General features: G+C 38.9%; 1 protein-coding gene across 1 annotated transcript in view; it reads left to right on the forward strand.

The window, feature by feature from the left end:
- Smu1 (Smu1 spliceosomal factor) overlaps positions 1–13,247 on the forward strand; it is a 255,576-nt gene that overhangs the window by 200,009 nt on the left and 42,320 nt on the right. The window lies entirely within an intron of this gene.

A 13,247-nucleotide genomic window follows, 5' to 3' on the forward strand; every position in this document is an offset into this window, starting at 1 on the left:
CAATTAATCCTCAAATCCTTGCTAGTGTGTGAGTGACCAACCAACCCACAATTTCCAGTCAATATCTAGGAAGTTAAAATCCCCCATTATAAGACACTCTAATTACTGGCCCACTCCATTTCTCTGTATAATTGTTCACTGTACCCATCAGAGCCATTAGGCCTATAACAAACTCCTACCCTCTTTTGCCGTCATCTTTGTCAACTGGATGCACTTCCTTAAATTTAATGTGTTTCTTAATTAACAGCATAACCCCTTCTCCCTTCCTATCCTTTCTGTATACATTGTACTACCAAAATTCCAGTTCTGCATTCCTTATATCCGTGTGACACCATGTCTCTAATGTCCCAACAATATTTGCCTTTGATGTATTATATACACACAGTTATTCCAAAAGATATTTCTTGGCTAAAGCCTAAGAGTATGAAGGAGTTTACTTATACATGTGTTAATGTGCACACATCATTTATACTACCAATGTAGTTTTAACAATGCATTAAAACGCCCCTCAACGTTTTAATGCATTGTCCCCTCACCATGTACAGGTGTACATGGTGAGGGGACCTCCCAGTGATGCTGCTGGGCTTCCAGATTAGCATCATTGGGATCTAACGCCCATACTTTAGTTCCAGGGTTACATCTTTAGAATCCGGCGTGTGCAGCCGTGCCATGCGACCCGTGGAATTCGGAAAGGGTTGTCCTAGTGGTTGAGGGGCCCAGCCTTAATACACCGCTTTGGCCCCTGCTTCGACAAGACGGGTGGTCCCGGACCGGCCCAACTGGGATCAATCAGTGGGTGGTTCTTACTGCTAGGGTCAACTGCATTCCATTAAGTCTCCCTCCCTTTGGTCCTGGGACGGGATCAAGGCTTATTGGAAACGTGGGTTTGGTGCTCCTAAGCTAACTTGGCGTCCCATTCATGTATGCAGTACCTGCTAGTTCAGAGTGGGCATCCCCTCATAGGGCTCCGTGGTGGGAGAGGGACTTAGGGCACCTGAAATTCTTATTTTACTCATATGAGTAATTTAAATCCAATTATTTCTGGGGCCCTAACAATGCCTCTACCTATTCGATCAGATGAGAATGACACCAATTCTGCCAAAAGAGCCAGAACTGAGGATAAAACACCATCTATAACACCGCTTTTCCTCATTCTCCATTCTACCGGAGAGCAGTCAATTGGCAAGATGTCACCCTTCTTCATCCAGAAAGGATTAGAAGGGTTGACAGGATCACCAAAATCCGTAAAACGGCTGCGTTCTGGTGATCTTTTAGTCGAAGCTTCAAGCACAACACTGATCAGCGTAACACCCCACAAAACTTTGAAATCTTCACGAGGTGTCATTTCAGAGTGGGATCTTCTTCATGTCTCTGAAGAAGAAATCCATTCTGAACTAAAAGACCAAGGAGTGACGGCTGTCAAGAGAATATCAATGCGGAAGGATGGGAATCTTGTCCCTACCCGAGTTTTCATCCTAACATTTAACACCCCACGGCCTCCAAGTTCCATCAAGGCAGGGTATTTAAACTGCCCACTGAGGTGTTTTAAATGCCAAAAATACGGCCACTCACAAACGGCTTGTCGTGGTAACCCTGCCTGTGCTCGATGTGGTGCGAAAGATCACAAGAGCAAGGAATGTTCACCTTCCAAACTGATCTGTATAAATTGCCAAGGAGAGCACCCTGCCTACTCCAGAGCATGCCAGCAGTGGAAGGATGAAAAAGAGATTCAAAAACTGAAAACAGAGCTGAATATCTCCTACCCAGAGGCTAGAAAACGCATACAACCAATAAATAGCAGGAAGCCTTCATATGCCTAGAAAGTTTCTGCGAAGTGCACTATCGGTATGCAAACTGAGATGACTGTACCGCCAAGAGAGTCGTTCACTCCAATTGCCCGCTATTTATTGAGTTCACAAAAGCCCACCAAAAAAACGCAGTCAGCTGCCACTCCTGTATCCGTACCTCCTAGTGCTCCACCACTACCAAAATCAAGTGGTAAAGAGCCACTAGTAATAACAGAAACAATGGATGTCGAGGACAAGGAGGTACTGGATGAATCAGTCTCGGAACTCTTTGGAAGAAATGAACACAGGACAGTGTCCATTCTTCCCCAAAAAAGATAAATCCAAGATTGACAAAAGTAAGCCCTCAGCACCTCGGAAGCTGCCTGATGGACTCACCAAGCCAAAATAATGGCTAAATTCCTACAATGGAATTGTCGTGGATTCCGGCGAAATACTGATGACATCAAGGCCCTCCTACAAAAGCATGAGCCAGTTTGCTTTTGCTTGCAGGAGACTTATCTAAAGGCAAATGATGATCCCACCATGCATAACATCAAAATTTTTCGTAAGGATAGAATTGCGGATGGTCCTGCTCATGGAGGAGTGACTATCCTTGTGGGCAACCAGACCCCCCCCCCAGTTCTGCGCTTGCTAGTTACAACCAGCATAGAGGCTGTTGCAATTCGCCTTACAGTGAGATTTTTATTAACCGTCTGCTCTATTTATTTGCCACCTGGGACTGACATCTCCCAGGAAGACCTTGATGATCTTGTAACACAGTTGCCTCCCCCTTTCTTACTTCTCGGGGATTTTAATGGACATAACACCCTGTGGGGTAGTGCTAGCATCAATAGAAGGGGACGAGTCATAGAGCATATGCTAAATGACAATGACTTTCCCTTCTAAATATTGGAACAAACACCTTCTTCCACATGCCTCCCCGTGCATTTTGTGCCATTGATCTCTCTATCTGCTCCCTTCACTCACTTGGGAAGTGGAAGAGAACCCATACGGAAGTGATCACTTCCCTGTGATAACCTCGTTACACAGTGGGAGACCATGCCTTCCTTTCAGGTTACCACAGTGGAAGACTGATTCAGGGGCTGACGGGACTGCCTTCCAACATCAGGCAAATTTTGACCTCAGTACCGTCAGTCAGGAGCCTATCAATGATGCAGTAACGTACATCACAGAAAATATCGTCCAAGCAGCTGTGAATGCCATCCCAAAAACATCTGCCCGGTTTCCACTATTTCCCAAACCATGGGGGATATTCCGCCGATATCCTACCACGACCAACCTTATAGCCTTTAAACGCGCACGAGCCAAAGCACGCTACATCCAATTCAAAAGGAATTGGATGTAGAGTCAAAGGGAATCGTGGATCCGTTTTACTTTATCAGTTACTCAGTCCACTAGTAGTAAGTTGGTCTGGGATAAAATCTGGAAAATGAAGGGAAAATATACATCCCACACTTCTTCAATCCTAGATTATAATGGATGCACTATTGCAGATCCAACTGCAATAGCCAATTCTCTTGGGGAAACATTCTCTAACATCTCTGCAACATCTTCGTATTCCCCAGAGTTCCTGGTCCTGAAACATAAAATCGAAAAACAGGCACTTAATTTTAAGTCTAAGAGCGTTTATCCCTACAACAAGGTCATTCACTATACAGGAACTGAAAAGAGCCCTCATTCTTTCCAAAGCAAGTGCTGTTGGACCAGATGGCATCCATTATGAAATGATTAAGCATCTTTCACCAAAATCTATGGATCATCTGCTGCTTATATATAACAGAATCTTTATTGAAGGGCAGTTTCCGGATTCCTGGCGCAAGGCAATCATTCTTGCCTTTGCTAAGCCAGGAAAGGATCGAAAGTCACTACTAATTATCGCCCTATTTCTCTGACTAGCTGTCTGTGCAAAATCCTGGAGAGAACGGTTAATTTTCGTATGGTATTTAGAATCAAATGACCTTCTCTCCAACATCCAGTGCGGCTTCCGAAGGAACCGGTCCACTCTGGACCATCTTATTAGACTGGAAACATCCATCTGGGATGCTTTCCTAAAACGTGAACATTTGGTGTCTGTGTTCTTTGACATGGAGAAAGCATATGACACAACTTGGAGATTTGGCATCTTAAAAGATTTGCATAGCCTTGGTCTTAGAGGGTATCTCCCCATTTTTATTAAAAACTTTTTAGCCAGTCGATCTTTCCAAGTTCGTGCGGGATCCTCACTCTCTCGTTCCTTTAGCCAAGAGGAGGGAGTACCACAAGGATCAGTTTTAAGTGTCACGCTTTTCACCATCAAAGTAAATCCATCACAGAACAACTTTCTCCAACTGTAAACAGTGCCCTCTATGTTGATGACTTTAGCATATTTTGTCAGTCATGCAACATGAGGGTTATTGAAAGACAACTGCAAAAAGCCATTGATCACCTAAATTCATGGGCACTGTCTAATGGATTCAGGTTCTCGCTGCAGAAGACTTTGTGTACACTTTTGTCGTAAGCGTAATCTTCATCCTGAACCTGAATTAAGGCTCGGACAAAATGCTATTCCAGTAGCGGCGAACACAAAATTCTTAGGACTCGTATTTGATAAAAAGCTGACCTTTCTGGATCACATCTGTCAACTCCGCACAAAGTACACAAGAGGCCTGAATATTCTGCGCTCTCTCTCTCTCTACATCTTGGGGTGCAGATCGATGCACCCTACTATGCATCTACCGTGCACTTGTACGATCCAGACTAGATTATGGGTCCCTGGTATACAATTTGGCCAGAGACAGTGTACTTTGATGGCTAGATCCTGTCCATCATCAGGCTCTCCGTATCGCTATTGGAGCATATCAAACATCTCCTGTCCAGAGCTTATATGTCGAATCAAACGAACCACCAACGTAATCACTACGTTATCACTTCAACGTAAGCAGTTGTCTCTAAAGTACACTTCAAAACTGAAATCCCTGCCAGACCATCTTACGTGGCCATTCGTTTTTGAGCCATGATGGGAAAATTTGTACAACACCCGTAAGACTGCCAATCGTGCTTTTGGTGTTCGTCTCCAAGAGCTACTCAAAGAACTTAAGATCAAGGTAGACAAGGTTGCCCAAGCACCAAAGCAACCCCTTCCACCCTGGCATGCTCATGTTCCAGCATGTGACTTGTCCCTTAGAAATTGGGGAAAGTTGGACACTCCATCTGTCTACCTACCTGCAGCTTTATTCAGCACACCAAGCTGAACATTCTGACTTCGTGCCAGTTTACACAGACGGCTCGAAGTCGGAATCATATGTAGGATCTGCTGCTGTCTTTCCGGACACAGCAGATTCTCCCTGAATTCAGCATATTTACAGCAGAGCTGCGCGCTGTAGAGTTAGCCTTGGATCACATTAGTAAATGCCAATACCAACGGTTCATTTTATATTCCGATTCTCTCAGCGTGTTACAGGCTTTAATAACTGTGAGATATAATTCTCATCCAGTTCTGTCTTGCATTCAGCAGAATATTCATTTTCTCCATGAACGTGAATATGATATCCGCTTCTGCTGGATTCCCAGCCACATTGGGATTAGGGGAAATGATTTGGCTGGCACTGCAGCCAAATCAGCAATTCCCAATAATGATCGCTGCCTGTCAGTCCCCTATACAGACTACAGGCAAATAATACACCAGAAGATACACTCCCAATGGCAGGATTCGTGGAATAGACAGACTACAAATAAATTATATCGTATAAAGCCTGTAATTGAACCGTGGCAGTCTAGTCTGCGCAGGAATCGTAAGGAGGAAGTTGTTCTTGCCCAGACCCTCATAGGACATAGTCATTTGACACATTCGTTTTTGCTGAGGGCTGATGATCCTCTTATGTGTGAGTCCTGTGACACAATTTTATCAATCAGACACATTTTAATTGACTGTCCAGTTTTTAGCAATATACGTTTTACCGCTTTTAATCATCTGACTGAGCCGTATACATTCAGTCAGATTTTATCCGACAATGACAAGGTGTCTGCTGTTTTTAGCTATTTTAAATCAATAAAGATTTTTACTTGTATTTAAAATTGACATGTTATTGTTATTTCTTTATTGATTTATCTTTTCTACATTTTATACCTTTGTTATTTTATATCTTGACATGGTGACCTAAGTAATTAGGTCAGTGAAAGTTTTTAAATTTTTATATATCACCTGGTTTTGGCACATTATAGCCTTAGTTGCTAATGCGCCAATAAAGCCCAACAACCAACCAACCAACCAGCATTAAAACTACCTTGGTAGTATAAATGATGTGTGTGCATTACTGTACTAAAATTAACCCATGCATAAGTAAACTCCTGTATATACAGTTATGCTGTGACTGCTTCCAAATGGTAATATTATGTGCACACACAAGCTATAGTTAATTTGGGTTAACAGTATACTGAGAACCAATGGTTTTAGCTTGTTTTATTAAAACATTTGTGTCATTCTAGAGATATATAAATTAACTACACAGATAGTCCATTGTCATAGACTAATTTCGTGTAGTTCATTTGTAGATTTCTAATTGGAAATAGTCCCCCTTCCCAAGATAATGACTTATTTAAAGTTGTGATTAAAGAAATATGCTCTCTTTTTGTGAATAAAGAGTAAAACAGCAAGTTTTTATAAAGTATAATGCAATCTTATTTTGACATTTTCTCCTGCACAGAAATTCCTCTCTGAATTTCAAAAAAAACCGAGCAACTTATTAATTGCTGGGCTTTTCTTTTTTTAATAATTTTCTAAACTAATGGTTTTTATGTAAATTGAGTTTCTCTTAATTGAATACTTTAAGCTTTGATATTTGCATATACAATAGAGCATCAGTTATCCCGAATAATTAATGTCAGACCTCTTCCGGATAGCAAAATTTTCCAGATAATTGAATGTAAGGTAAAATTAATGTAAAATATAATATATTAAGATAAAAGAAAAAGACTTTAAATAATGTGAAAAAAACAAATGTAATTAAAATAATAATAACTTATAAATAAAAATTTACACATTGACATATGTATATATATTCAGATAGGCATTTTACTTCAAATTTTATGTGGAAAAATTTTAAAGTAATTTTTTGAATAATGTTCGATTGTTTGTTGTTACTTTTTTTTTTCTGTCAAATCTTGATTTCCTTAACTATGTCAATTTGCATTCGCAATATCGCATTCTTCCTGGTTTTCTGTGCATTTCAGTGCTGTTTCTTTTCGTTGACATTTTGCTGTAAAAAAACTGAGAAAAATAACAACCTGCACAGTTTTGGGCCAGTATTATTCTTACCAAATTGGGAACTAAACTAAACATAATATGAAATGAAGAGAACAAAAAATGTCATGGAAAATTGGGTTCGTGGAAGCGAATCACTAGACTTTATCACTCGTGGTTTCCGAGAAAACTCATTAGTCCTAATCCAACATTTCACCAGATATACAAAGGGTACTAGGAAAGTTTTGCAATACAGCTTTGTTTATTTAATTTTTTCAAAGTAATTTCCTCTACATTCAATACACCTCTCCATCCTCCGAAACCAACCTTTAAACCAGTTCTGCCAAGTTTCACTAGGGAGTAAAGCACACTCGTTGTCCCAAGCCCGTAGAAGGTCCTCATCACTGGAAAACCGCCTCCCTTTTAGCTTCATTTTCACATGCGGGAACAGTGCAAAGTCGCAGGGAGCAAGGTCTGGACTGTAGGGAGGGTGCTCGAGAAGTTTCAGTCCTGTCGTGGTCAAATATTCGGTGCAGGCTTTGCCGCGGTGAGCTGCAGCATTATCGTGATGGAGGTACCAGGTGTCCATTCTTGACTTTGGCCGCAGGTTCTTCATAGATCCAATGACTTTAGGCAGGCATTGTTCAGTATACCACTTAGCTGTGACTGTCTTCTGCGTGTCCAAAACGACACGTTCCACAATTCCACACGATTTGAAAAATACAGCTATCATTTTCTTCTTTACAGATCGGGATTTTCTGACAATTACGGGTGTGTCGTCATCATCAAAGACCCAAACTTTGTTTTGAGCCTTGGTCGGCAGATCGTAATAGTACAGCCAAGTCTCATCACCTGTCATGATGTTGTTCACATACCGAGATTGTCCCTTATCAAACTTTTTTAACATCTCCCGGCACCAAGTCACACGTCGTGTCATCTGCTCTTCAGTCAGTTGATGCGGCACCCAGAGAGAACAAAGTTTCTTCACGTGCAAATGATCTTGCAGAATCGAACGAATTGCTGGTGCATTTAGGCCCAAAGTATCCTCTATCTGTTGGTAGGTCACTCGCCTGTTTTTGTCAAGCATTTTCCTCACAGCAGTAACGTTTTCCTCCGTAACTGACGTTCGTGGCCTTCCCGGCCTCTCAGAATCCTCCAGAGTGAAATTTCCCCTTTGGAATTCTCTATACCACCTGAATATCATTGTACGATGTGGACAATCATCATCTAGTGCAAGAGTCATTTCTTCTAAGCACTGGTCTATGGTTAAACCACGCACGAAATTATACCGCAAAACTGTCTTTATCTCATTTCGTGACCACGATGCCATCGCAAGCACTTTACACTCTCACTACTAATGAATAACTGAGCCCATCGACTTGGCGCGGCGGCTACTATGCACGTATGAACATGTCTCAACATGCAGCAACAAGCAGCTTCCTGTGATTCATTGTTGCGTCATATTGCAAAACTTTCCTAGTACCCTTTGTACGACTTAAAAAAACAGGCAGAAATACTCTCGTAGCATAATAAACATTTGTCTCAAATACTACCATTAATAAAAAAAAGAAAAAAAAGAAAAATCAGCCTTTCAGATTATTCCAAATAACTGTATTTACTTTGTTATCTTATAAAATTGTCTTGTTTCTCAGTGAATGTCAGACTGCACCTTTTTGATTTTTTGAAATGTAGTTTACAAGGTTTTAACTTCAGTTGCAGTTTGTGATTTAATTTTGAGGTTAAATAATAAACTCAAGATTAAATATTGTGAATTTTTAATCCTTTATTTGCAAAATTTTTAAATTACTTTGCTGAGAAATAATTAATTTGTATATTTTAAATCCTGAAGTGACCCTGTTACTTATTAATATTATATATACATTTAAATGAATTGTTCAAACTGTTTTTGGTAATTCTCTTCACTGTAAATTCTAACTTTTCTTAGTAAACTGAAATATGGCCCACCTTTGGGTGTGCAGGTGCATACAGAGTGTTTTAATTAAGATGCACTGGGCACTGTCTTACATTTTGTTAGTTTAAGCTATTTTGTGTTGTAACCAAATTTTTGAATTTGGTATTAATATTAAAATAAGTATTACTATTTAGATTTTTGTGATTTCTAAATTAAAATTCTGCCTGTGAAACTGCTTTTTTTTTTTTTTTTTTTTTTTACTTTGTTTTACTAAAAAAAAAAAAAAAAAAAAAAAAAAATGTGCTTCTGAAATTAACATAAATGACTTTCATTTGAAATTTAAAAATATGATAACAACAATGTTGTAGCATGTCTCTTCATCCTGCAGCACAACTTTTATTCCTTGAGAAAACGTGATACTAACTATCCTTACTCTGCACAGCTAAACGTACTGAAAAGCAAACTCCATACACATTAATAAAACATTTTGATTCAAATAAAATTGGTTAAAATTCATGTTGGAATTACACTGATGTTGCTTTCGGACTAAACTGAGATCAGGGAACAACTAACACTTCGACAAAAAGAAAAAACAGTTGATTAGGCAAAATTTTAATTTATAACTTCTAAAAGGTAATATTTAGTCTAATTTTAACATCAGATTCAAAAATGTCAGCCCAAATATGACAAAAATGGTCCTAACAACAAATAGCCTAAACCCAAAAATAAGTGAGTAGACCCCTATGCCTTTTAATTGAAACACCCTGTATATTGAACTAACAGTAACTTGGAATTATATTAATGGTATCAATTACAATGATGGATGTAACTGCAGAGCAGCTTGAAAGCAATTTAAAGTAAAATATAAATTAAGAAGTGGGAATTAAAAGGGATATGAAAAATGACATGTTGAGATGTTCATTGTACAGAATGCTGAAACTAAGTCTACAAAAGTATTAAAATAAGATAGGAAGGAGTTTGAAAGCTTAAAGAAGGTGATGGGGGAGGATCCTAAGATAAATTATATGTTGTAGAATAGATAACAGCTACAAAGTCTAAACAATTCATCTAAAAAAAGTTAAGGAATTTAGTATTATGTGGCAATAGAAAGAATGCCTAAAATGTAGAGTGGTCAGTAGCGTGAGTGCAGTAGCACGTGCTCTTTGAGTGGACCAGGGTGACTGCTTAAATATTATTACTTATTAATAGCCAAGGAAACAATTACATCAGTACTGAAAAGACAAGAGGATGGACTGCCACAGCAAACTTGGTCAGGGGGAATACAGCTGTGACAGTCCATTTGGGACACAACATTTCTTACATCTAGACCAATGGAAATAGGTTTTTGATAATATGCTATAACCTGAAACTGCATGAGACGTGGTGGTGGTCTCTATGCAGTGTACTGAATATAAATTTAGTAATATAATAAAAAATTTTAAATTTAGTAATATAATTAAAATATTTTCAGTATTGATGTAATAGTTTCCTTGGCCATTAAAAATATTTCAGTATGTTATATTTTAGCTATTCCTTTCAATACTGATACTTCATGGCTGTAACCTACCTTACAGTATATTTCTTAATATATCTCTCTTATCCCCCCCCACCCACCTTTTTTAAGTTTTCAAGCTCCTTTCTGTTTTTTTTTTCCTTCTTTCCTTTACCTGAATGTTTTTTTTTTTTTTTTTATGAGAACCCCAAGAACGAGAGGTATTAGAACCTATAGTACTTAATATTGCACATAGGTTGATGGTTGAGAAGATGAAAGAAGATACTTGTTGACGTTAGACTTGAATTTCTGTAGATTGTAATTTTCAGGAAATATGTATGAAAGGAGGTTGTTCCCGAAAACAGAAATTGAATGAATAAATGAAGAAGAATAAAGGTTGGTTCTATGAGTTTGGAGTTGGACAGTAAAAGAATGTTGACTGGTTGTGGCATGTGTTCAGACTGCTTTGAAAGAGAGAGCAGGAATTATAGAAGCCAATTCAAAACAACAGTGCCGTGGAAGTATCTGTAGAAAAGGCATGCAACAGAAACAGAACATCTGTGAGACACAGAGTGAAAGATTTTGTTAGAGATGAGTCATTAATTAACCTAACTGCCCTCTTTTGACTGGAATCTAAAAGCCTGATGGAGGATTTTGGGAGCACCACCGGATATATGGGAAAATATTCCATTGTAGGGCGGATTTGCAATTCATACAGAGTGAACCGCTGTTTAGAAGGAAAAAAAAATAATGCCAAAAGGGAAACAGAAAACCCAGGTTTTTTTTAGATGCAATGGAAGCAATATTTGTAATGTGCTTATGCGAAGAGAGATAAGAAGACAAAGTAATCCCAATAAAGATATATGACATTGCCTAGAAATCAGAGTGTCATTGAAGATAAGCATAGGAGCAGATGAATCCTTTTTGCAGGATATAATACAGGACTGAGTTTTAGAAAGATTAAAATCAATTGAGGACAGTTAGGTTAATTAATGACTCATCTCTAACAAAGTCTCTCACTCTCTGTTCTTGATCAATGGAAGAAGAGTGGGAGAAAGAATTGAACCTTGGGGAACCACCAGCATTAGTGGAGAACTTTAGAAGTCAGAGAGCTGTCTACCATCACTCACATTGAATGGTCAGAGATAAAACTTGATACCCAATTACAAAAAACAGCTGGCAAACCATAAGATGGAAGTTTATTTAGATGACCTTTATGCCAAACACGATAAAAGGCCTTTTAAATGTCAAGAAAAGCTGCTTGAATTTTACCAGACTTTTCCATTGAATTTGTCCATAATGGGTAAGGTAACATAAGCCAGAATACCAGCAGTGGATCGACGCTGATGGAATCCATACTGGCAATCATTGAACAAATGGAAGGTTTCTAAATAGTTTAAGAGATGATGGTAATTGGATGGGAGTGATTTATCACCCTTTTTAGGGACTGACTGGATAGGGGCACATTTCCAAGCAGAGGGAAAATCACCACCTGTGGAATACGAAAGTAAAAAAGGTGGCACAGAATAAGAACAAGAGTAAGTTCAAGAGCACAAACAATTGGAGAAATACTATCAGGACTTGAAGCTTTCTTAGCATCAAGATTGTTCAAAATCCTTTCCTGACATCCTTTTGATGGAAGACTCAGAAAGCATTGAATGTAGTGTACTGGGAATGGTAGGAGGTGGTTTACAGGATCATTAATATGTGAATTAGAAGAAAGGTAGGATGCTATCAGGTCCGCTTTATCTTTGGCTGAAGTGGCAGTAGAACCGTCTGGTTTTGACAGAGGTGGGAATAAGATTGTTTGTTTGTTTCGGGATTTATTAGGCGCATCAGCAACTATGGCCATAGTGCACCAGTGGGAATAAGATGGGCAAAAGTTGTGGCCAATAGCTTTGACAAGAGAACAAAATGCTGGACTACCATTTGGACAAGAAGCGAGTTTTTTGCACTTAGCCTGTTTGAAATCTAGTTGGACTGATGAATAATTGCTTTACAGTTGTTGCAGTTTTGGTGTAGGCAGAAAATTACACTGGAGATTTTGATACAAGCCAATTGCAGTATGCAACATTCTTATCTTGAACAGCCTTAGCACATTTATTGGAAAACCGAGGAGTAGCTAAAGAATGAGATTTTAAGGTGGAGTGTGGAATAAAAGATTTCATCCCTGCAAGAATAACTTTACTGACACAATCTGAGCAAATGTTGACATCAGAAGATTCAAAACAGTAATCTGACCAAGGAAAAGAAGAAAGGAAATCTCCCAGATCATCCCATTTTATGTTATTGTAATGCCAAACAATACAAGATTGAGAATGGCCACGAGAGAAAGGCTCCATTGGAGAAGAAACCATCAAGTTGTGATCTGAGGTGCCTAGAGGACCACTCACCTCAAGTGGGTACTTAGAACGGCTTTTTGTTGAGAAAAAGATCAAGTGGTTGGTCAATGAACAATCTATTTTGAGGTGATTAGTAATTGCAAAAGCCTCAGCGTCTTGAACAACTGGATCTATGTGACTGGAAAATGGAAGCCAGCTGGAATTGTGAACATTAAAATCACCAAGGAAAATTACCTCACTGTTAGGAAAGTTGGAATGGAAAAAGTCAACTTTTAAAGAGAGGAAGTCAAAGGGTTCAAGTGATTAGTGGAGTTGGGCGGAAAATAGTGGCAACAGATGGATTTGACAGAATGTTGTAAAAAGATTTTAAGCCAGAGAAGGTCGTAAAGGAGAGATTTCAAATTTCTAAATCTCTGACAGGAAATATCAGAGTGGACATATTCACAAGTACCACCTTTTAAGTGAGAGGAATCAT

This window comes from Mastigoproctus giganteus, chromosome 2 (genome assembly GCF_048544385.1).
Source record: "Mastigoproctus giganteus isolate SK-2022 chromosome 2, ASM4854438v1, whole genome shotgun sequence".
Lineage (NCBI taxonomy): Eukaryota > Metazoa > Arthropoda > Arachnida > Uropygi > Thelyphonidae > Mastigoproctus > Mastigoproctus giganteus.